The sequence below is a fragment of the Moschus berezovskii genome, chromosome 10 (assembly GCF_049115385.1).
Source record: "Moschus berezovskii isolate FMDL1 chromosome 10, NW_MosBer_1.0, whole genome shotgun sequence".
Lineage (NCBI taxonomy): Eukaryota > Metazoa > Chordata > Mammalia > Artiodactyla > Moschidae > Moschus > Moschus berezovskii.
This window is the reverse complement of record NC_142469.1, coordinates 37,751,634-37,776,097: the sequence shown is the minus strand read 5'-3', so window position 1 is coordinate 37,776,097 and position 24,464 is coordinate 37,751,634. Positions and strand designations below refer to the sequence as shown.

Sequence of the window (24,464 nt, the reverse complement as noted above, 5' to 3'; positions counted from 1 at the left end):
GAAATGAGATCTTTTGCAAGACCTAAGTCTAGTTCATTTCACACTGCCCACGTTGCAGTCATTAATTCATCAAAGAGTCATTGTGTGCCTGCAATAAACCATAAGTGTAGTGCGATCTTATCAGTCACTCAATAAATATTTGCTGAATGAATAAATAAATGCGACCCCGAAGGGGCAGGTGACTGTCATAAATCATTATGAAATGTCAGTTCTTAACATTTGATCAATTGAAGAACAACTCCAGAACATACGGACCGTGAGGAGGAGAAGTGGTGCCAAGTTCGGGTTATGCTGACTACGGCATTTTAATATGTTCATGTTGCTTATTCCTGCAGGGCTAGGAGCTCACATAGTATTAACAGGTCATCATTGTTATAAATTCCTTGTCTGACCTTTGCCAGAACCGTGCAGAGCTAGGTGGAAAGGAGTGTGAGAACTTAGTTGATACATTACCTAAATAATTCTCAGGTTTGGGTATTAACTGTTGATTTTCTCACACTGAATGCAATATGGAGGCATCCACAGATTCTAAAAGAACCAGAACCATGTATCATACGGCCTTCCGGGGTGAGCATTGTTGTTTGTACTCAACCAGCATCCATTCAGTCTGTTTCAGCAGAAGCCCAACTTTTCTCAGAAGGTCGTACCTCCACCTCCTACCCAGGCCTTGTGAGTCTCTGGAAACCCCATTTCTTACTTGAGGGAAAGGGTGGATGTATGACCAAAATGGAGCCAGTGGGACATTGTCTCCTGGGACATTGGGCTTTGAGGTGTGTTGTGAAAAGACACAACGAAAACAGGAGGAAGAGGTGGAGATACCACATTCCGTCTGCAGCCCTGATGACAAAAGCAAGGATGTCACGCTGCCCTGATTCTTGATAGTCTGACCCTCCAGCCATCCACCAGTCCCAGGAAGGGGGTTACTCACGAGACACAGATCACGGAAGTATCCTCCCTTATGTGTCCATCCAATGTGGCCACAGAGCAAAATGGACAAAAACGTTCTCCCCGAGGGAAGAACCGAGGACTATGGAGGGCAAGGGTCAAGAGGTGCCTCCCAGGGCAGAAGTGCAGTCAGCTACACTGATTGAACAGAAGTATCTGGATACCAAAGCAGAAAGTTCTCCACTGTTTCAAGTGAGGGCTCTTGTATGGTTTTCCTATTCTCGCTCTCCCTCATGGTGTAAGTCAGCGTGTTAGGGGTGGTCAGCTGTCTTTCAAAGGAAGGTTGCCAGACCTTTAAGAGGTACTGAGAGGTTGCTTGTTGCTCTGGAATTTTTGACTCGGCTCTAACGTAGCTCAGTCAGTAAAGAATCTGCCTGCAATGTAGGAGACCCAGGTTCGATTCCTGGGTTGGGAAGATTCCCTGGAGAAGGAAGTAGCAACCCACTTCAGTATTCTTGCCTGGAGAATCCCATGGACAGAAGAGCCTGGCGGGCTACAGTCCATGGGGTCACAAGAGTCAGACACGACTTAGGCACTAAACTGCCACCACCAAGTGTGTATTCCAAGTGTAATGCTGGCAACAGTGATTTCAGCACTCGAGAAAAGACCTTAGCTGGACGAGACATTAGTTGTTTCCCTTTGTAAGAGGAGAGTGAGTGAATTTTATTTGGGTGTAAATATAAGGAAGCCAAGAAAATATGTAAGGATGTATGAATATTGAGCAGCCGAAAAGGTAAATGCCAGTAGACACGTGACATTTTCTGTCCCAACATGAAACCACCCTCTTGCCTTGATTTGTCCTGCTCTTTGCTCAGTGTATTCAGGAAGGGTAAATCTAGTGCTGTTATATAGCGGAGCCAGTGGTTCAGAAAGAGAGCTGGGGAGATCAGCCAGGAGACTAGTATAATAGTTTAGGTGAGAAACTATAAAAAGACTTAACTTGAATCAGCACAGGAGGTTAGAGAGGTGGTGATTGCCGAAGAGAAAGCAGAGAAAGAGAATGAGCAGGGATTCAAACTGACAAGCTGAGAAAGAGGGAAACATCAAAGGTGATTCTGGGGCTTGAGACGTTGTTGACACCATTAGCAGGAATTGGAAGTCTAACAGGAGGAAAGCATTGCAGAGCAAGGCATGAGTGCACTCAGTTTTAAAGATGCACTTGTTTACAACATACACTTTTGGATACTTGGGGGGGTCACTGGCTGTGCCATGAGGTGTTGCAAGTGGTAGAATCACACAGACCCACTCAAGCTATAGTCTGCAGGCTCAGCAGCTTTGTGGGAGCCTCCTGGAGCATGGTGCCCTGACTGTGATGGTCATTCTTGGCATATAGTAGACATTAAAGATCTATATTTGTTCCGCCCACTGCGTGTGGCAGCTCTTTGCTATTTTGCACCAGTCTCCTCTGTTTTAGCTAGAGTATGCCTTATTTTTCTTTCAGAGAATAAGCTCTTCTCCTATGTATGTATTCTCTGTGTAACTTTCCTTAAGGCACCCTGTCTTCCTTTGACCAAGAGCTGGGCATGTGACATCAGTTCAGTTCAGTCGCTCAGTCGCGTCCGACTCTTTGCGACCCCATGAATCACAGCACGCCAGGCCTCCCTGTCCATCACCAACTCCCGGAGTTCACTCAAACTCATGTCCATCGAGTTGGTGATGCCATCCAGCCATCTCATCCTCTGTCGTCCCCTTCTCCTCCCACCCCCAATCCCTCCCAGCATCAGAGTCTTTTCCAGTGAGTCAACTCATCGCATGAGGTGGCCAAAGTGAAGAATTACTACCTCTTTATTAGAACCCACTGTGTTGGATGGAAGAGATAAACTGGAAGATTGGGACTGTCATACACACACTACTATATATAAAATAGATAACTAGTAAGGACCTGGGGCTTCTCAGGTGGGACTAGTGGTAAAGAACCCACCTGCCAATGTAGGAGACATAAGAGACACAGGTTTGATCCCTGGATCAGGAAGATCCCCTGGAGAAGGACATGGCAACCCAACCAGTATCCTTGCCTGGAGAATCCCATGGACAGAGGAGACTGGTGGGCTGCAGTCCATAGGACCTCAAAGAATTGGACACAACTGAAGTGACTTAGCACAATAAGGACGTATAGCAGGGAACTCTACTCAATACTGTGCAATGACGTATATGGGAAAGGAATCTAAAAAAGTGTGGATATATATATATATATATACATATATATTCACTTTGCATACAGTGGAAAGTAACACAATCTTATAAATCGACTATACTCCAATTAAAAAAAAAACCCACCGTGTTAAAATCAGCAAGTCTACAGCATGTTGCAATTATGGAAACTGTACTAGCCATCATTTAAGGATTATTGATTTTCATTGTCTTGATCACAAAACATAAATTTGATGAGAGCTTATCCTCCTTGTCTGTTGAGAGATGAGCGTGTGAGATGTGTGTGGTTCATATGGCAAGGATGGGAAGAAGGAAAACTCTAGCACACTGCAAGTGGAGTGTAAATTGGTACATTTTGGAAATTATTAGGCTATAGCTAGGAATGTAAAAAATATGCATTTTCCATGAACCAGTAAACTTGGGAACTGGAAAGTTTGACACAGGCATAGATCCATGCTCATTGCAGCATTATTTATAGTAACAAATGTTGAAAACAGTCTGTGAGTCTAAGAACGAGGGGAATGAATAAATAAAATATAGCATGCTGTTCAGCAGAAAAAATGCCCAGGTTTATTTGTATGAAACATGGATAATTCACAAATATAATGTTGAATAGAAAATGAGTAAGTTGCAAATTGATATACAGAGTAACTCGAGTATGATACCAGTATTCTAAATTTTATATAACTCTTACTAAGTTATGATATTTATGGGTATGTATGCATATGCATGTACATGTGTATAAAAACAAAAATGGATTGGAAGGCAATTCATAAATTCCCTATTTTTCCTTCTGAGGATGGGAGAAATAGTGTTGGGCATGAAAGAAAGTGAAGACTTCAACTTTATATGGAATGTTTTTATTTGATTGTGTTCTTAAAATAGTTTTGAAGGTAATTTGGGAAATGTTAAAAATTACCATTTTTTCATTATCGATAATGTTGATGCTGCCAACTGTTTTTCTGTATTTTTATTTTGTCAAAACCAAAAATTTTTTCAAGTCCACTGCTATCTATGATTCAAGATGCTTGATACATTCCTTCATCTTTCAACACATATGTGTTACTTGACTGCTATGTATAAGACACTATATTTGGTACAATAGGAAATAACAAAGGTATATAAGGCATCAGTTAAGTTCAGTTCAGTCATTCAGTCGTGTCTGACTCCTTGTGATCCCATGGACTGCAGCACACCAGGCCTCCCTGTCCATCACCAACTCCCGGAGTCTACTCAAACACATGTCCATCGAGTCGGTAATGCCATTCAGCCATCTCATCCCCTGTCGTCCCCTTCTCCTCCTGCCCTCAGTCTTTCCCAGCATCAGGGTCTTAGTCCTTTTCAAAATGATCTTGTGGCTTTAGAACTTAAAAGTCCTTCTTGTAAACAGTACATATGGGCTTAGGCATGCCTCAATGTAGAGATATTTTCAATAGGCACATGATATGAAATTATTCCAGTTGTTATGAACTTACATGTGGGTGGGCTTCACTCTATGAAAACATAACAAGAAAATCACAACTTATGAAAGATTAAATGAGAGTGTGATTGACACTTTAAAAAGGAATTATTTCTTTTTAAAAAAGTGATTCATTGTAGGTCCCTTTCTCAAAGATACAAAATGTGATGCTATTTTTTTTAAATCCCTTTGCATTGACTCTTTTGGGTAGCACATTTATTATGTATAGTAAAGAATACCAGTATAGGACAGAGACTTTACACCGGGGGAGTGTTCACTGCTGCACAGTACATAGGCCCAGCCTGCATGAGACATGTAGGTGGAGACCTTCAGAGTAGCTCCTTGTCTGGCTCTGCACTATTTTCTGGAAAATTGCTGATTACACTCAAAGTGTCTTCTATCCATTTCTTCATGACTGTACATCATCATTTTTTATGCTTTCCCAGTATCTCTCTATAATATCGATATTCCAAGTGGATAAATTGGATCATACTTGGGCTGGAAATCCAGTGGAAAACCATCATCTGGGGTGTCTCTCCACTGCAGATGCCACAGGAACTTTAAGCTGATATAATAGGTGTCGAGAAACACAGAAAGCTGCAAATAGGGAAAGAGTTTATTTGGGAAGAATTGCATTTGGGAGACATGGATTAGGGTAAAACTAAGTGCTCTGGGGAAGAGAAAGAATCAGGGGCTTAAAAAGGCAAAAGCTGTGAGACTTCCCTGGTGGCCCAATGGGCCACTCGAGCTGCAGGGGGCACAGGTTCGATACCTGGCTGGGGAATTAAGATCCTGCATGCCACGTGGCATAACCAAAAAATTTGCTTTAAAGGCAAGAGCCATGAGGCTATACTCTGATACAAGAAAGGAAATATTTGTCTATAATGCATGGCAGTCACAAATTGTTTTAAGATAAGGGTCTGATAAGTAGATAGACTGTCACAAGTTATTTTAGGTTAAGAACTCAATAGGTATATCAGCTGTCACAAGTTATTTTAGGATAAGGGTCTGATAAGTATCTTGAATTTCTGGCAGATATTCTGGATGCCTTCATTAGGACAATAAGTCACCAAAAGGTCAGATTCCATCCCGGACAAGATGTGCATAAGTCACACTTCTGCAGTGGCCTCTCAGCTCCATTTAGAAAGCTCTCCTGGCAAAACCAACTTCATTTTTATTTTCCTTCCACACAATGACAGTGGATGGAACATACAAATTATTGTTGCCGATGCCAGCAGTGGGGGAAGCAAGGTGAAGAATGGTAAGCTGAAAGCTGTCTATCAGAAGTCAAAGAATCACACCTCTGCCCTGCCTAGAGAGGGGATGGTGGATGAGTTTTGGAAGAAGGGGCAGAATCCAAATACAGTTTGTGTTTTTCATAGAGCTAATTAGAAAGGTCAAATTCATCAGTGAAAGCAAAGAGAATTGATATGTGCTCTAGGTGAGAGGAGAGGAATTTGAAGGGTACTGATGAGGCAGACTGTCCTGCAAGGTCTGTACCTTCAGTAGAAGTTCCATGTGTGTCCATTGACTGAGGTCTTGAATATTGAATCCATCATACATGCATAAATCTTCTGGGGCATCAAAAGGAGTTTGAATCCACAGCATATACAGCTTACTCCCTCTGAAGGTAAATGTTGAAACATGACACTCACAAGTGCGCTGCCCTTGAAGGATGATCCTGGATTGGCTCCCTCAGCTAATTCAATGGCTTTCCACATGCTTTTGCACCTTGTCTGTGCTCCCTTTTCCCTGAGCAACGAGGTTCGATGTGATGGAAAAACCCCTAAGCAATTACAGAGAGACAAAAAATGGCAAACTGCCTGTGTGTGTGAGAGAGAAAGAAAATACAGAAGTATAAACGGGGAGTGAGGGGAGGGGAGCGGAAACAGAGAAGCAATAACATCCTTAGTTCTTTTTATGAATGTGTGACTTTTGTTCTTTAGTTTTTGTTCCTTCTCTCTCATCTTGAAATTGTAAGTGAAAGGTACAGCTTCAGTATTTGGTGAACAAAATGTGTCCAAAAATCTCTCCCCAGGGAGCTTACTTAAACTATTTTCCCTAGAATCAGGAGGCAAAGGAGAGCCTTAGCGTTCCTCCAGGGTCTGGCCACCGGTGTCCTTGACTCAAGGTGTACTACATGGTGGGTGTCACTGAAAAGCCAGGAAAAAAACCGTCAGCCACAGTGTCCATTGGCATTCAGATGTGTTCCGTTCCTTAGGGATTTCTATATTTGGCCAGACTGCAAGGTATTGAGGTAGATAAAGCAGGAGAGATTTGAAAACTGCACAGTGAATCTTCGCTTATTGTTTTATATGTCAAAAAAAGATACAGTTTAAAATGTATGTGACAAAAGGGTATTTTTGAAAGTTTTAAAAAAAGAAAGACCAAGAAATACTTTCAACTAATATGTATTAAAGGTTATTTGCCTGCATAGATAAGATGGTCTTGTTGCTAGGAACAGATACACCAAGACAATGGTGGGCCAGAAGGGTAGAGGAACTCATGAGTATTTTAGTGTGAATTCTTGCCACAATAGGAACCAGGCTGACGAGCTTCTCCTATAATGGGAAGTGGCAGAAATGATCTGATAGACTGAGCAAGGTGAGGTGTCTTGATTTATTTGCCTAATATACCAAATTTTTGTGTGATACAGTTAATATTTTTAACTCAGAATGGCCTGTTTATTTGAGATTTTTTCAACTTTCTAGCTTGTGATGACTCTGTCAGTCAGAAGCTCCAGGATTTCAGAGTATATTAGACAAATATTACAGGCAGCAGCAAAGCTTGATTATCACAGCAGTGTGAATGCGGTGTATTCCGAGTTAGAAACAAGGACTTTTGATTCCTCACTCACCTATCAAAGAAATTTGGTTGTCACTTAAAAGTGACATATCACTTAAAAGTAACAGATGTTAAAGTGTATTTCATATCATAATTTTTTTTCCATAGGGATATAAACACTGTTCATTTCAAGAATTGAAAGATTTTGGATGTTTGGCATGCACAGTTATTATTCTAGATCCCATAGTCTTTAGAACTCTTATTTTATCATTTTTACTACTAAAAAGTTTTATGGGAGGTAAAGAAGGTAAGTATCTCTAGAAAACAATGTTGAAGAAAAGAAACAGGGGGCTTTCTAATTGTTTTATGTTGGCAGAGTTAAAAGTCAGGAAATGGTTGAAATTAATTGGGTCAGAGGCTTCTATAGTGGTTTATTTACAAGAAAGTCCTTATAAGAATTGATGAAGATTATTCATTTACTGTCAATCATATACTTACAATGTAGGATTGATTTCCTTATGGTCTTTATTTGAAGAGTTTGAAATACTAACACAGTACCACTTTATTACAGTCATGATTTCAGAGGTTCCATAGGGATATAGAATTGCAAAATTTCAAATTTTATAAAGGGTGAAGTGATTTTATATGTGAACTTTAGTTTAATCCCAAAATAACAGCTATCCAGGATTCCTATAGAACTTGAATGTAATAATGTGTAAGTCCCACTCTCATGCCTATCCTCATTTACATAGACTGCTCTTAAACTGAGTTAGATTCCAAAGTGATAAAAATTGAATGATTGTCTAACTGGCTTGAGGACCCAGTGATTTCAAAGACCCAATGTTGATGACTACAAAGAAGGGCCAAAACAATCGCGAAAAGAGTTCTCTGTAATAGCTTCTTCATTACATAACTTGATTAACGAGTCGAGAATTTATGAAAAATCATTACCTCTATTCCACTTCCTCGTATATATCCAAAAGAATTGAAAGCAGGGACTTGAGCATATACTTGTAACCAATGTTCACAGCAGCATTATTCACAATAGCCAAAAGTGGACCCAACCCAAGGGTCCACTGAGATGAATGGATAAAGTGTGGAACATACATGTAATGAAATATTACTCAGCCTTCAAAAGGAATGGCATTCGGGTACTTTCTATTAATACAACAGGGATGAACCTTGAAATGTTATGCTGAATGAAATAAGCCATACACAAAAGAACAAGTAATGTATGATTCTATTTATATGAGGAACCTAAGTAGTCGAATACATAAAGACAGGAAATAGAACAATGATTACCAGTGGCCAGTGGAAGAAGGAAGTGGGGAATCACTGTTAAACAGGGGTGGAGTTTAAGAATGGGGTGATGAAAAAATTCTGGAGGTGGTGATGGTTACACAACAATGTGAATGTACTTAATGCCACAAAACTGTACACTTAAAACAGTTAAAATGGTCAATTTATGTATATTTTACTACACGGAGAAAAAAATGACTACTGAAAAAGAATCATCTCATCCTAACTCAGCATTTGAAATATTCCTTGCTGAAACTGTGCCCATCTGCTTTTTCCATTCCTGACCTCAGGTTCAAAAATACAGCAGTGACATCACAATGGACCTTAATTTAAACTCTTGTAGGATACTGCAAGGTCAGTTTAATAAATTCCTCTCTTGGAAATTTTTCTTTCTATTGCTTTCCTGAAGCATTATTTATTTATCTGTTTACTTGCTAAAGTCAGCTTCATGCTTGGAGCAGCACGGAGATGACAAGAGAAAAGTCTAGTTTTTCCTGCCCTGGATGGAGCTTGTAGGACAGATGGCAGGGTACAGACAGCAGGTCCACAGACTAGACAGATGGCCCAAGCTTTATTCTCAAGTAGAATGCTAGTCTTGGGATTTGGGTGCGGTTATATCAGTCTGTTGGCGGGTCTAAGTTTCCATTATCAAGGAAGAAATGTGAGTGGCAGAGGCCTCTCAGCAAAATGGTTAAGTAAGGAGAATGGAGGAAGGGTGCTTACTGGCCTGGTGCACTCAGAAGACCAGTGGGAAGAAACACTCTAAATGCCCTTTGACACTGCGCCTGTTCAAGGTCAAGTTTCCTCCGGAGGGGTTAGCTGTGTTAGCATCTTCATGTCCCAGCGCAGTGAATACCCAAAACCTTCAGGCAGCCTTCAGACAACCTCCATAACCTTCACAAAAGATGTGTCTGTTTCCGTTGAAGTCAGATCTAAAAATAGACTGGGTTTGGTGGGTGTGGAGGATGATGACGTCACCTTTGGTCTTGAATATGATTCAAGATTTGAAAAGTGAAGAAAGCAAGGTTGATGGGACTACTTGAGTGAATACGGACTACTTGAATGAACTATCTTCCAGATTTACACTAGGGAGGCTAATTTTAGCCTATGCTTCCTCCTTCTGATCCAGACTACTGGTTGGAAATCTGAGAAGTTTTCTTTTACTCACTTTTAAGCTCTTGCTATTTCTTGATGTCCTAGGAAGTCCCAATAGAACACCGTATTAAAAACTATTGCATAGCCTGTGATTTCTGGAACACATTCATAGACACTATTCTTTTAATTCTCAGAGGTTTACATTCATTGGGTGGACACATATCCAAGAACAGAAACAGTTTTCAAGCAAGACAATTAGTATGGAGTCATTAGGGTTTGTATTTGTTGTGTAGTTTTGAAAAAAATATTGTAAAATTGACCTTTTCCTCAGAAGTATACATGTCTATGAATTTTAACTTGGATTATGAGGTTTTATCAACATTGGCAGTGCATACAAGCTGATTCACTAGTGCCATAGTTGACACACAATAAATAAATGAATAAATTTGTGGAAAGTTAAAATCATCCTAAAATGTAATAGAAGATAAGCAAGACAGAGGTTTTAGGTCCTATGGAATAGTGCTATAATATATATATTTCTGGATTGGTTTGTAATAGAAAGTAAATATTTGTCAAGCAGACAATAAGGTATGTAGCAGAAAAAAAAAGTATAAAATGGAGGCTTTGCTTTCCTTAAGTTTAATACTATCTCAGGACAGGAAAAATACACACTTGCAAAATTTAAAAATATGAGAAATGATATAAGTTCCCAAATCAACAGAACTATGCATAAGGCCTGTAAGAATTCAGAGGAAAAGCCAAGGTGGGTGAAATTGGGGCTCTTTCTTTTAGAAGATAGGGTTTAGGACAAAGCTCCATGTGTCCATTAATAGCCCCTCCATCCCCTTGGTGTTGATAGATTTAAAACAGACATCAGCCAGCCTGTCAGTTGGTTCTAGTCACCAGCTGATCAGGTAGTCAGCCCAGGAGATTAAATGCCTCAGGGAAGAATAGGTCAGTTTATATATTAGTTTAGATCAAGATTGCCAACATGTAATGGAATCAATGACAAGCAGCACTGAAGTCTCTGGGAAGCATTTTAAAACGCAGATTCCTGGGTCCTACCCAGACCTGCTGAGTAAGGAGAATTATTGAGGTAGAGCCCAGAAACTGGCAATTTTAAAAGCTCCCTAAGTGATTCCACTGTGCACTCAAGGTTAAGAGCCAGATTAGAAAAGCTGGCAGGGTGGGGGGGATGTAGGGGGTAGAAATGGCAAAAATCCAATTTCATCAAGAAGTAAACATTTATATAATCTTAGAAACGACTGAGGGCTTCCCTGGTAGCTCAGCGGTAAAGAATCTGCCTGCAATGCAGGAGACTCAGGTTTGATCCCTAGGTCAGGAAGATCCCTGGAGGAGGGCATGGTAACCCGTTCCAGTATTCTTGCCTTGAGAATCCCGTGGACTGAGGATCCTGGTGGGCTACAGTCCATAGGGTCGCAAAGTGTCAGACACGACTGAAGCGACGACTTTGCACGCACACAGAAACAAATGAATCACTGGCTATCCTGTTTTGTTTTTTGGCGTCTAAATATTTTAGCCTTGTCAAATGGCTTATTCCAGACCTGTGTCTGAGGTTAAGGACGGTGACATAGTCTGGAGCCTCCCTGCACTGTGACCTGAAATAACTGATTGATATCTGTGGCTCTGAATGTGTTTGCCAAACAACACAGGAGGCTTTGCTTGGTATAGACATTAGATTATTTTTTGCCATTGTTTCCTCCCCTGGTTCTTGTTAGTCACGATTCAGATCATGCCATCTCTTAAAATTATGTCTGGTGTTACTGCACTCAGGGGCTCCACTCTTACAACATCTGTCTGCCTGAACACAGCGCCCCCGACCCTGAGAGACTTCTCCATCTGTAACTTGACAGAGCTTCAGTGGTTGGTACAGCCGCTGCTGCTGCTAAGTCACTTCAGTCGTGTCCGACTCTGTGTGACCCCATAGATGGAAGCCCACCTGCTCCCCCGTCCCTGGGATTCTCCAGGCAAGAAGAGTGGAGTGGGTTGCCATTTCCTTCTCCAATGCTTGAAAGGGAAAAGTGAGAGTGAAGTCGCTCAGTCGTGTCCGACTCTTAGCGACCCCATGGACTGCAGCCTACCAGGGTCCTCTGTCCATGGGATTTTCCAGGCAAGAGTACTGGAGTGGGGTGCCATTGCCTTCTCCAACAGATGCTATGTTGTACCAACAAAAGATCCTCTTGGAGGGCTTTTGGGGTCCAAACAAAGACAGACTTTGTCTGTAAAGGAAGCAACAAGGCCAGGGAACATCTTGGCCACTAGCACAAGGGTGTCACTGCCACAAACACAGATGCAGGGAAGAGAACAAGCTTAGCTAGCTATTAAGTGCTTGTCAGAACTTCAGCTGGGTGGGTCACCAAGTGTTCTTTTTGACCTCCAAGACTGAAATGAGGACATGAGAGACACAGAATTCCAACTTCTGCATTCTCTGACTGTCAAAGAGGATTACCACGTGTAACTCAAAGACACTGTAAGGGGAATATGACTACACCAGTAACATGCTTTAAAGGGCTGCAGGCACCCAGACACCATTGATAATCAGACATTCAGCCAGTGCTAGTCTACCAGCTAAACTCTCTTCACAGTGGAACTTCTCTTTATAACTTTCTTATTATGAACATTTTCAAACGTATAGGAAAGTAGACAGAATAGTATAATGAACACCTATGAGCTAGTATATCAGCTTCAACAAATTTCAACTTATAGTCAGGCTTATTTTATCCTTAACTCCTGCCACTTCCCACTTCCTGTATGATTTTAAATTAAATCTCAGATATTATATCAGTTCATCTCTAACTGTCAATTTCAGTGTGTGTTTCCAAAAGATAAAAGCTTACAAATAACTTAAGCATGATATCATGAGCATATGTAAAATTAACAATAATTCCAAATATCCTGTCAGTGTTCACGTTTCTAATGGTCTAACAGATACACAGTTTGTTTGCATCAGGATGCAAATAATGTCTGCAAATTGCATGTGGGTGATATTTTTCATGAGTTCTTTTAAACTACAGACTTCATTCTAACTGCAATTTATTTGTTTGAGAATCATGTGGCCCACACAGTCACTGCTTCTCAAACTATGATGCATAAAATTGCCTGGGAAATTGATCAAATGTTGATTCTGAGTCTCAGGTTGGCCTGAGAGTCTGCATTTGTGACAAATTCTCAGTTGCTGCTGTCCCTGCCATCCTCCAGGCCAAACTGAGTAAACTCTCCTACAGTATATGCCACAGTATCAGTTCAGTTCAGTCGCTCAGTCGTGTCTGACTCTTTGCGACCCCATGGACTGCAGCACACCAGACCTCCCTGTCCATCACCAACTCCCGGAGTTTACTCAACTCATGTCCAATGAGTTGGTGATGCCATCCAACCATCTCATCCTCTGTCGTCCCCTTCTCTTTCTGCCTTCAATATGGACTTTTGCTAATTGAATCTTTCTAGAGCAATTTAAAAGTGTTTAACTTTTTGTTTTGTATTGGGGTATATCAATAACCTCAGATATGCAAATGACACATATGGCAGAAAGTGAAGAGGAACTAAAAAGCCTCTTGTTGAAAGTGAAAGAGGAGAGTGAAAAAGTTGGCTTAAAGCTCAACATTCAGAAAACTAAGATTATGGCATCTGGTCCCATCACGTAATGAGAAATAGGTGGGGAAACAGTGGAAAATATGTCACACTTTATTTTTTTGGGCTCCAAAATCACTGTAGATGGTGATTGCAGCCATGAAATTAAAAGACGCTTACTCCTTGGAAGGAAAGTTATGACCAACCTAGATAGCATATTAAAAAGCAGAGATATTACTTTGTCAACAGAGGTCCGTCTAGTCAAGGCTCTGGTTTTTCCAGTGGTCATGTATGGATGTGAGAGTTGGACTGTGAAGGAAGCTGAGCGCCAAAGAATTGATGTTTTTGAACTGTGGTTTTGGAGTCCCTTGGACTGCAAGGAGGTCCAACCAGTCCATCCTAAAGGAGACCAGTCTTGGGTGTTCATTAGAAGGACTGATGCTGAGGCTGAAACTCCAATACTTTGGCCACCTGACGCAAAGAGTTGACTCATTGGAAAAGACCCTGATGCTGGGAGGGATTGGGGGCAGGAGGAGAAAGGGACAACAAAGGATGAGATGGCTGGATGGCATCACCGACTCGATGGATGTGAGTTTGGGTGAACTCCGGGAGTTGGTGATGAATATGGAGGCCTGACATGCTGTGATTAATGGGGTCGCAAAGAGTCAGATACGACTGAGTGACTGAACTGAACTGAACTGATAGCTGATTGACAATGTTGTGATAGTTTCAGGTGAACAGTGAAGGGATTCAGCTAACATATACATGGATCCAAACTCCCTTCCCATCCAGGCTGCCACATAACACTGAGCAGAGTTCCATGTGCTACACAGTAGGTCCTTGCTGGTCATTCATTTTAAATATAGAAGTGACAACACATACTTTTGTGACCTCTATATTTGAGAAATTGATATAGTTATATCCTGAGACTCGATCAGGTTTGGTTTCTTCTTTTTTTCCATAGGGAGTGTTTTGTTCCTCTATCTGGAAGTACATAAAACATTCATTGCCTCTTTCTTTAAAATGCCAGTAGGTTAACCTTCAAGGCATATATCCATTAGTTCATTAGAGAGTACAAAAATAATGGTATTCTAATTCTCCTATTTCCTCTTCATTAGCTAGAGTAGTACCATAAAGAACAATCTCCCTTCATCTACTAAATATTAGTTGCCTAGTGGCATTGTTCATATAAGAATCCTTAAGCAGAAAACTTGATTCTTTCCCTTTACCAATCTTCAAAATAATGAGTTGGTTTACTGCTATCTTCTAATAGTGACCAGTTAGTTTTTTAAATTTGTTTGGTTGTGATTCTTGTTATTGCTGTTGCTTTTGGATTCTTTATGAACTCATGGATTTAAATGTATCTAATGCATTTCAATCCATTTCCGTTATTTTTATATGAAAGACATTTCAATTTGGCCTCTGAGTCCTTCTGACACAACTCAAGTAGTTTTTATTGCTTCCTTGCTCTTTTGTATAAGGAAATGTCCCAGGTTTGACTTGTATTACATTTCCTGACCCAGATCTGCAATCGAGCGTTTCTCCAAGATTATTATTTCTTTTGGTGGAAACTTTTAAGATGATAATCTGGGTACTATGGTGCTCATTTCCATTAGGTTAGTAGAGTGGAAATTCTTTAATTCCATGAATATATTCTTCAATATTTTCAGATGGCAATATATTTCAAAATATATGTATGTGTATTTTATGTATTTTTACAGTATACATTGCATACCATATTGCATTGCTCAGAAGAACGTAATTTCAGAAAGATTATATAAATAAAAAACATTTCTGATTTGTTGCATTAAACATACCTTGTAAACAAAAAGCATCTTTCTTAGAATAGTGAATGCTTTGCAGTAAAAATCAGGACAGACCTTGGACAAATTGCTTAAACTACTTCAAAACCTGATTTCATGATCTGAAAAATAGCTTCTTCATAAGGCTGTTAATAGCAAAACTGTCATTCACCAAGTATTTACTGGAAGCCAGAAACGTTACATACAGTTTCTCATTTAATTGGTACAGCAACACTTTCAACTAAGTAGTGTTCTTTCCCTTTTGTAAATGAGTAAACTTTCTCAAGGTGACACAGCTGGTTAAGTGACAGAGTCAGTACATTAACACAGGTCTCTCTGATGCCACGCTTTTAACCTAGAATAGAGCGTGGCAGTTAAATGAGAGAGTAAGTATATGGTGCCTCTGGCCTTGTCCTGACAAATGGTTTTCAATGAAAAATAAATGTCAGGTAGCAGAAGTGGCCTTGGTAGATCTGTGCTTGACATTTGGGATGGGAGATGGGAGCACGGACAGGAAAGGGGAGGCCGCCAGCTTTCTGCTTAGCCAGGCTTCTGGCCCACTGATGCTCCCCTTGCTAATTTCCCATGTTGGGTCTAACCTACGTGTCCATCATGACAGATGCTCTCGTGTCAGAGCTCAAGGTCAGCTCTCGAGAGTTCAGCCTGGCACCTTCTGTCATGCTGTCTTTTGAATATGCTCAGCAAGTGGCAGGAGTCCGGAGGCAAGGCTGCTCTGGCCTCTCCCCCTCACATCGTGTGTCATTAGCCACTACACAGCTCTTTGTTCAAAACAAAATTCACAGAGCTGACAGATTCATCTGCTAATGTCGGGAGACATCAGAGCCAATTACAGGAAACCTTCAGAAGGCAAATAGGGTCACTTTTCACAAAATGGGATGAAGAAAAGGAAAATAGTCTTGTCATTAAAAAGGACAAATGCATTTTCCTCTCTGTGGACTCACCACAGGAAAATAGTTTTATATTTGTCCATCATTTCATTATGACTGCTTTAAATAATTTCAAAGCATCCACTATCTCCTCTCCCCCCACACACATACAGTCAAAGTATCATTAACCATTTTTAGCTGATGAACAGTATTTCCCATTGTAAGTGACATCTTTATAATGATGGAAAATGTAGGTTGAAAGTGCAAAGTTGTAATACTCTTTCAAGACCACAACTAATCACATACATTGTTTAAAATCACCTGGAAAGGACACTCGCTTTAATTTGAATTCAGACCTTAATTTGAATTCTGGATTCTGGTTTTGTTGAGATGTGCCAAATACTGTACTCAAGTTCTTGAGCAAGTTGAGGGACAACTTTAGTTGTGTTTGAGGAAAACCGAGTGCAAAGTTTTAGGGGCATGGCCTCAACACTACGCTTATCTCATACCAGTGTGAGAGTTTAGTCCAAACGAGAAAGTTTAGAGTCCACACAAGAACACCCTCACTCCTGAGGCCAATTGCAAGTTCACAGATGGAACTGTGGTCCCCCAAACCACTGCCAGTTTCTGAAATTTACTATGCCTCACAGAACTCCCTGAAAGCTCTTACATTCATGGTTATAGTTATTACAGGAAAAAGATACAATTTAGAATAAACCAAGGGACAGAGTCCTAAAGAAGTACCAAATCCAGGGCTTCCATGGTCATCTGCCAATGGAGACAAGACATGTTACTTTCCCAAAACCAGTGTGTGACAATATATCGCCCATCATGGAAACTCACTGGAACCTCTGTGTTTGGGTTTTAATTGGAGCTCCATTATGTAGGCATGATTGACTGCCCATTTGGCAGAGTCTCTAGCCCACTAGATCTGAGTCTCCAGTCACTAGGCGTGACCCAAAGCCTTCTATGTGACAATAATGGGACAATAATATTGTTCATGGGACAATAATATTGGTTTGTATTTGATCATACAACAACTGAACATCTTTAATATTTTCAGGTTTCTCTTCCAGTGATCAGTACTTAGCCATGTACTTAAACAGTGTTTAGCTATGCAAGTGGTTGTACTCTTTACAGTGTGTTCTAAGAATATTAAATGGATGCTTTAAATGTATATATAGTTTTTTAATTCTGAATGGACTTTGGGGGAGTTGTTTGGATTTAAGAGGTAGAGCAACTTGTAACATCTAGATTGTAGTCAACAGAGTTTAATAGTCAGTGTGCAGTTTTCGTGTATGTGGTTTTAGATGTCCCAAACTTTCAGAAAAGCTCTTTATTGATCCATTTGTTGTAATAGCCTTTATGGTAAAATCTAAGTAGGCTTCCTATCAGTATAAGGCACACTCATACTGCCTTATATTATTATGAAGAAGAAAATGTTAGCAATTGTGTTTTTTCTCCTATGACATATCAAGAATACAGGAATGTTTTCTATTTCAAAGGATGTAGGGTATACCCTACATCCTTTGAAATAGAAAACATTTGGGCTGCAAAATCACTGCAGATGCTGATTACAGCCATGAAATTAAAAGACGCTTACTCCTTGGAAGGAAAGTTATGACCAACCTTGATAATATATTTAAAAGCAGAGACATTACTTTGCCAACAAAATCCGTCTAGTCAAGGCTATGGTTTTTCCCGTGGTCATGTATGGATGTGAGAGTTGGACTGTGAAAAAAGCTGATCTCCGAAGAATTGATGCTTTTGAACTGTGGTGTTGGAGAAGACTCTTGAGAGTCCCTTGTACTGCAAGGAGATCCATCCAACCAGTCCATTCTAAGGGAGATCGATTCTGGGTGTTCACTGGAAGGACTGATGCTAAAGCTGAAACTGCAATACTTTGGCCACCTCATGCGACGAGTTGACTCACTGGAAAAGACTCTGATGCTGGGAAAGGTTGGGGGCGGGAGGAAAAGGGGACGACTGAGAATGAGATGGCTGGATGGCATCACCGACTCTGTGGACATGAGTTTGAGTGAACTCCGGGAGGTGGTGGTGGACAGGGAGGCCTGGCGTGCTGTGATTCATGGGGTCGCGGAGAGTCGGACACGACTGAGCGACTGAACTGAACTGAACTGAATTGAGGGTATATGTATGCCACATAAAATTGTGTGTCTCAGCTTCAGAAAAGATGACAGCTTTAAAAAAAAACAGAAAAAAAAGGTTTCTAAGATTTAAGAGCTCTGTTTCATGTTTAAAAGGGTAATATACATAGAAAGATACATGTTGAGAAGTTGAGATTTTCATATCACCATGTGTACATGTTCTTACATCAGAAAGGTTTGTGTTTGTAACTGGAGCTAGAATACTTTGTTTTACTCGTTGATGCAAAAAGGTAACTTTGAAAAAAATAAACTTACTGTTAAAAAACCTATCCTGTATACAATCATTTTTATACACGTGTGACTTTTAAAGTCACGGCCACCAGAACCTTATGTGATTATGATTCATTTTTAGTTGCTTTTAGACATTTTTCCAAACCTTTGTTAGGCATTTCTGAAAAACAGCCAGATGATTGAATAGATTTTAAGAGTGTTATTCAGATATCTTACCTTGATAACAAGGTCTTACATTGAGTAATAATTTGTCTAAATCACTCTGCTAGGCATAGTTGAGGATACGTGAAAAAGAGACGTAAGTGCTGAGCGGTAAGCAGAGAACCTGGGGAAGCTTCACACGAGAGGGAGCATTTAGCCTGGGACGTGCAGATTAAGTGGGAGCTTGAGTGAGAGGGCTGTGGAAAGAGTTAAGTGGGAACCGAGGCCGTGTCTCTTCTCCTCTTGGCTTTCTTTGAATCCTTTGGTGTGGTTTCCTCTTCTGTGTTTTGCTTGTCACGGGCAGACAATGTGGTCACCTTGGAACACCTTGGAAACACCTCCTGAGAGACTCCCACTCTGGAAAGGCAGACTAGCATCGCAGGAAACAAAGTCAGGTCTAGTTCAAGGGAAGGGTATGTTCCCACGGCCTCCATTCCCAGATCAAGTAGTGAGATCCAGAGGGCCATGACGAGGATCTGGCCCTGGGGAGAGGCATCAAGGTCAAGGACATACCCTCAGCCTGCCTCTAGTCTGGACAAACAAGCATCGTATGCTGGCGGCAGTGTGATCCATCACAATCACAAGAGTAAGAGACAGAGGATGTGCGACCACAGCCTTAATGAGACATGAAGAGAGTTCCTCCACGCAGTCCCCGTCACACTTGCTGAGCACGTGTGTGCTGTGTGACTGGTCAAGGATTCAGGGATTCCAGGACCCCATTACTTGCTAGCTCATCTTGTGCACATACCTGGCGTTAGATATTAGCTTAAATATGACACTCATACCGCTTTCAATCTACAATGCCCTATTAAATTTTTGTGACAGTCCCCATTTTACAATAGAGGAATCAAGGTTCAGAGCCGTTAACCAGCTTATACTACTAATGTACATCAGAGGCCAAACCAAGGTCTGTTTGCTATTAAGCTAAAACAGTAAAGGATGGCCTTCTGTGCTCTTCTTAATCTCATTCTCTGACTCTAATAATAAAAATGAATGACACTATACAAAGCAATTTTAAATATTCATTATTTGTCTTTTTTTATAGTCCATCCCTACCCTCGGAGTCACAATATGAGGTGCAATTGGTTACAGTTCTTTTTGTGAACCTTTTCCATTACCTTATTATTAGCACATTTATTTGGTTCACTTTTCTGAGGAAAGAGAATGGTTTTGAATTCTACATCCTAATACTAAATTTCATCTTTTAAAGGTGAGTAATTAAAACTTCCATCGTCAGTCGTTCCTTTTTTTCAAATTCACTGATGAATATTTAACCTTGTCCCCTGGAGTTCTGGTAAAGGAAGATGGCATTATGGCTTCAAGCCGTGAGCCGAGGAGGGGTTTATTCACGCAAGGGTCTCTCCCCCTGTGCAGGGGCTTCACTCTTGCTGTGGACCCTCTGTGCAGTGAGTGCTGAGTTCTGTTCTTCCTGAAAAACACCATGCAGGATCACACCACCCATGAAGGCCCTTAATGAAAATGCAGCCCTGAGAATAATGAAGCTTTTTGTTCCCTTTGCTGAATTCACCTCGGGTGCTGTCTTGCAGTCCTTTTATTCTCTGCTCAGACCACCACTGGGGGTGAGCAAGAGTCCTATGAATCAAGGCCCTGCTGTTTTCCAGTCGCTGCCGTGAACGTGGCAGTTCTTTGCACAGGGGTTTCCTCTTCCTTCATTCGCATTTATTAACCACCGCCACGCTCTCCCCACTCGATGTGCGACCATTGTTATTATGCCCGAGGCTTCAACTAGCAGGACAGCATGTAACAGTAATTTTTATCATTAGACTTTGTTAAGTCATAAATTTGATTTAAAGCCTTATTTTACATTTCACAAGGGAAACTGTCGTGCATTTAGACAGGGAGGCGTCAACATTTTGGCACTGAACTGATGGTGACGGGACACATGCACTTCCCAAAGCAGCTTCGGGGGTGGACACGGGGCTGGGCCGCTGGGCTTCGGCAAGGCCAGGGGGCGCCATGCATGTCGGCTTCAAGGTGACGGGCACTTCCCTGGAGTTGGCCGCAGGTCACCCTGCAGGAAAGTTTGGACAAACAGGTCATGATAGCTCCTTTAATGAGAAATGAATGACTCCTGGGGACATTGCCATAATTACAAACTAGTGAGGCAAAATAGTGCAGTACCAATAACTATGAAACTTAATGCCAGATTGTCATGAGTTCAAATTCTGGCTCATCTGTTTGAATTTTCCAGCAAGTGACTTAACTCCTCCAGGTCCCAGCTTTGTCATCTGTAAATAAAATTAATAGAAATACCTACTATACAGGGTTATTATAAGGATTAAGTAAAGCACATAGACACTACCTGATATTTAGTATAATATTTGTTATAAAAATGAAAAATAAAAACACATTGATCATTCTGTTGATGCTCAGTGAAATAAGGTATGACTCATATGACCAAGACTGTTTAATAATTTCTGTCTATTCTCAATTATTGCCATAATTATTGCTGCCAGAATGCTACATTACTTAATTAGGAGGGTACCTTTAACTATGTTTTACACATTTGTGAACACTCGCATACTCCACATTTCTTTAAAAAAAGAATGAAAACAAAATTAAACTCTTAAGCCAATTATAGAGATGCATATGTACAAGGATGTTCTTCAGAGAAAAATTGAAAGCAACTTAGGTGTCTATTGGTGGGAAACTGGATAAATTGTGGCATATTCATAAACTGTGATTATACATCTATTATTATTACATATGATTATATATGTCATTTATAGGATCATATATATTATATATGATATTATTATATATGATTATATATATATATTTGAAAGATGTTACATTTATTCTCTACATATAAGATAGGGATATATTTCTAGAAAAATGTTGAGTTTAAAGAACCCTAGAAGGATGACATGTACAGTACATACAATAAACTTTCACTTAAATACACGCATATGTAGGGCTTTCCCAGAGGCTCAGCAGTAAAGAATCCACCTGTCAGGGCAGGAGACACAGGTTGGATCCCTGGTCCAGGAAGATCCCACACGCGGTGTAGCAACTAAGCCTGTGCGCGGCAACTGGTGAGCCTGTTCTCTAAAGCCTGGGAGCCGCGGCTGGAGAAGCCAGCACAGTGAGAAGCCCACGCACCACAAGTGGACAGTAGCGCCTACTCACTGCAACTAGAGGAAAGTCTGACAGCAACGAAGACCCAGCACAGCCAAAATAAATACATAAAATTATTTAAGAAATGCATACATGTGTAGAAAATGTATAACAGAAACATGAACTTGAAGGATACACAACAGTATCAAGATGGAAATTTAAGAAAGAGGGAAGGGAATGGAATCTGGCAGGAGCACAAAGGGGACTTCAGTTTCATCACCTCAGCATTTCCTTTCTCAAAATAAAAAAATTCTGAAACAAACATGGCAGCATTTAACACTGATTAAATCAGGTTGAAGATTACCTTATCGTATTATTCTCTGTGCTTTTTATTTATATTTGAACATATTGATAATAAAATAATAACAGGACCCATTTAAATGCCAAATTATAATTCTAAAGTTTCCACCCATAGATTATATTACTCCTCCCAGTTAATTTTTTTAAATTCTTTTTTCTTCAAAATGTTAATATACTACCAATTGTGCTAGTGTTTTTATGGATGGCCCCATTTCATGAGGTTTACAAAGCACTTTGGCACAAAGGCTCTTCAGAATGTATCTTCATTATTCTAGAAAGAATTTTAATGACCTATCGTTCATCAGTGTTAATGACAGTCATGTAGATAAATCCCTAAGCAATCCTTTTAAGGGCTGCATTTTTTGCTCAGCAAAAAATAAAAAGTGCTTTCTTGACTTTCTGGATAATTTTGCTAAGCAAGCATGTTGCACATTTTCAGGTGCTCAAATGAAACAATTGGGAGCATTTGTTTAGTGTTTTGCTTGCAAACTTCTTCACCAGAACAGCAAGAAACGAATCATCCCTTTGGATCTTTATCACTTTGAATATGTATTGATTGGTGAAACAAACAGCACGGTGACCTAGATTTTCAATGTCACATATTGAAATGTGGCCGGTGTGCTCTGAGTTTAGCAATTCTCTGTTCATCGTATAAATTAACTGGGACAATGACTTGTGACCTTAGAACTGCAGCTTTGTGGCTCAATATGCCATTGACCTTTTTATGTCCTATCTATGGAGTATTAATGCATAAAATGGTCACCAAATTAATTTATGTCAGCTATTATCTACAGTCTAACTAGAAAGCAATCTTCATTGTCTGGAGCATGAATGTTTATAGTATACATATGTTAAAAATTAAAAATTTCAATTTCAGTGTTATTTAACATTACTGAGATAATTAAACATGAAATGTGTTCATAGATACTGTCTTATTTATTGACTACTCACCATGCACAGTTGGGTCTTAGACTGATGACCGAGACAGTGCCACTGTCTTCAAATTATTAATAATCTAATGAGTAACAGAGTCAAGAAAACAGACCATTATAATACAGGGAGTTAATACTGTATCTGGGCATAAGAAAGACTGTTAAAGGAACCCATAGCAAGGATACCCAACTGACTCTTGGAAGATCAAAGTGAGAGATCCAGGAAGGCTTCCTGGTAGTAGAGTCTAGGCTGCTTCTTCATTTGAAGGCTGGAATAAGAATAGTCCATGTAGGGAAGGTCACACATAGAAAAGCAAGAGAAAGCATGTTGTTGTTGTTAATGAGTAGCTAAGTCATGTCTGACTCCTTTGCTACCTCATGGACTGTAGCCTGCCAGGCTCCTCTGTCCCAGGTAAGAATACAGGAGCAGGTTGTCATTTCCTTCTGCATGTTCCCAATCCAGGGATTGAACCTGCGTCTCCTGCACTGCCAGGAGGATTTTCTACCACTAAGCCACCAAAGAAGTCAAAGAGAAAGCATACTGTGGGCCAAATATTCAGATTGTTTCTTTGGTATCAAGAATCATCATTCACTCAGGGTTTTTGCATATTCCACATCTTCTAAGAATACCTCACAAGTTGGCCCCATAAAGCTATAATTATTAATAACATATTGCCCTACTTTAAGAAAAGTTATGTTTCAGGCCTGAAGTATGTAAGAATAAGGATGATGAACTAAGCAGCTCAAAGACTGTTTTGATGCCACCAGCTTAAGCAAGATGTGAAGATTGCAGTTGCCGGCAGCATTGAAGCCAAGGCCCATGGCACTCTTCTTCGTCCATGAGTGACCCCCAGCTTCCTCTGTCTTCCCATCACCCACACACCACCTGAATGGAAGGTTCAGAGCTGAGCAAGCCCTCCTCGTAGCATCCTGGAGCCTGACTATAGATCTGCAGCAGAGCACAGGCTTTTCTCCGCTTGACCAGTTCTTTCTGTTTTTGTCTAGTTTACCACAATCCAGACATTTAGGATGATTTGGATTTCATGTGTTTATGCAGCCTTTCTGAATACTTTTCCTTTTCATTTTTCTTGACCTAATTTTTTTTCAAATGTTCATGAGAAAATTAGTTCACATCGTGAACTAAAAACCTGTCTTATTCTGGGATAGGAGCTAATTTGAAGGGCTGAAATCTACCATAAAGTCTAGTAAACTAAGTAAAAACATCATTCTTCAACACGCTCATGTATTTGTTTAATTAAACATTTGATAAGGTATGGTAAAAAATATATACATGTACTATATTGCTTTTTTGTTGCTCAGTTGCTAAGTCATGTCCAACTCTTTGTGACCCTATGGACTGCAGCATGCCAGGCTTCCCTGTCCTTCACCGTCTCCCAGAGTTTCCTCAAACTCACATCCATTGAGTTGGTGATGTCATCCAGTTTAGTTCAGTTCAGTTCAGTTGCTCAGTCGTGTCCGACTCT

At 40.4% G+C, this 24,464-nt stretch overlaps 1 protein-coding gene across 3 annotated transcripts in view; it reads left to right on the top strand.

Moving 5' to 3' along the window:
- Nucleotides 1–24,464, top strand: part of SLC35F1 (solute carrier family 35 member F1) — a 467,864-nt gene that overhangs the window by 330,747 nt on the left and 112,653 nt on the right. The gene's annotated exons all lie outside the window — the stretch shown is intronic.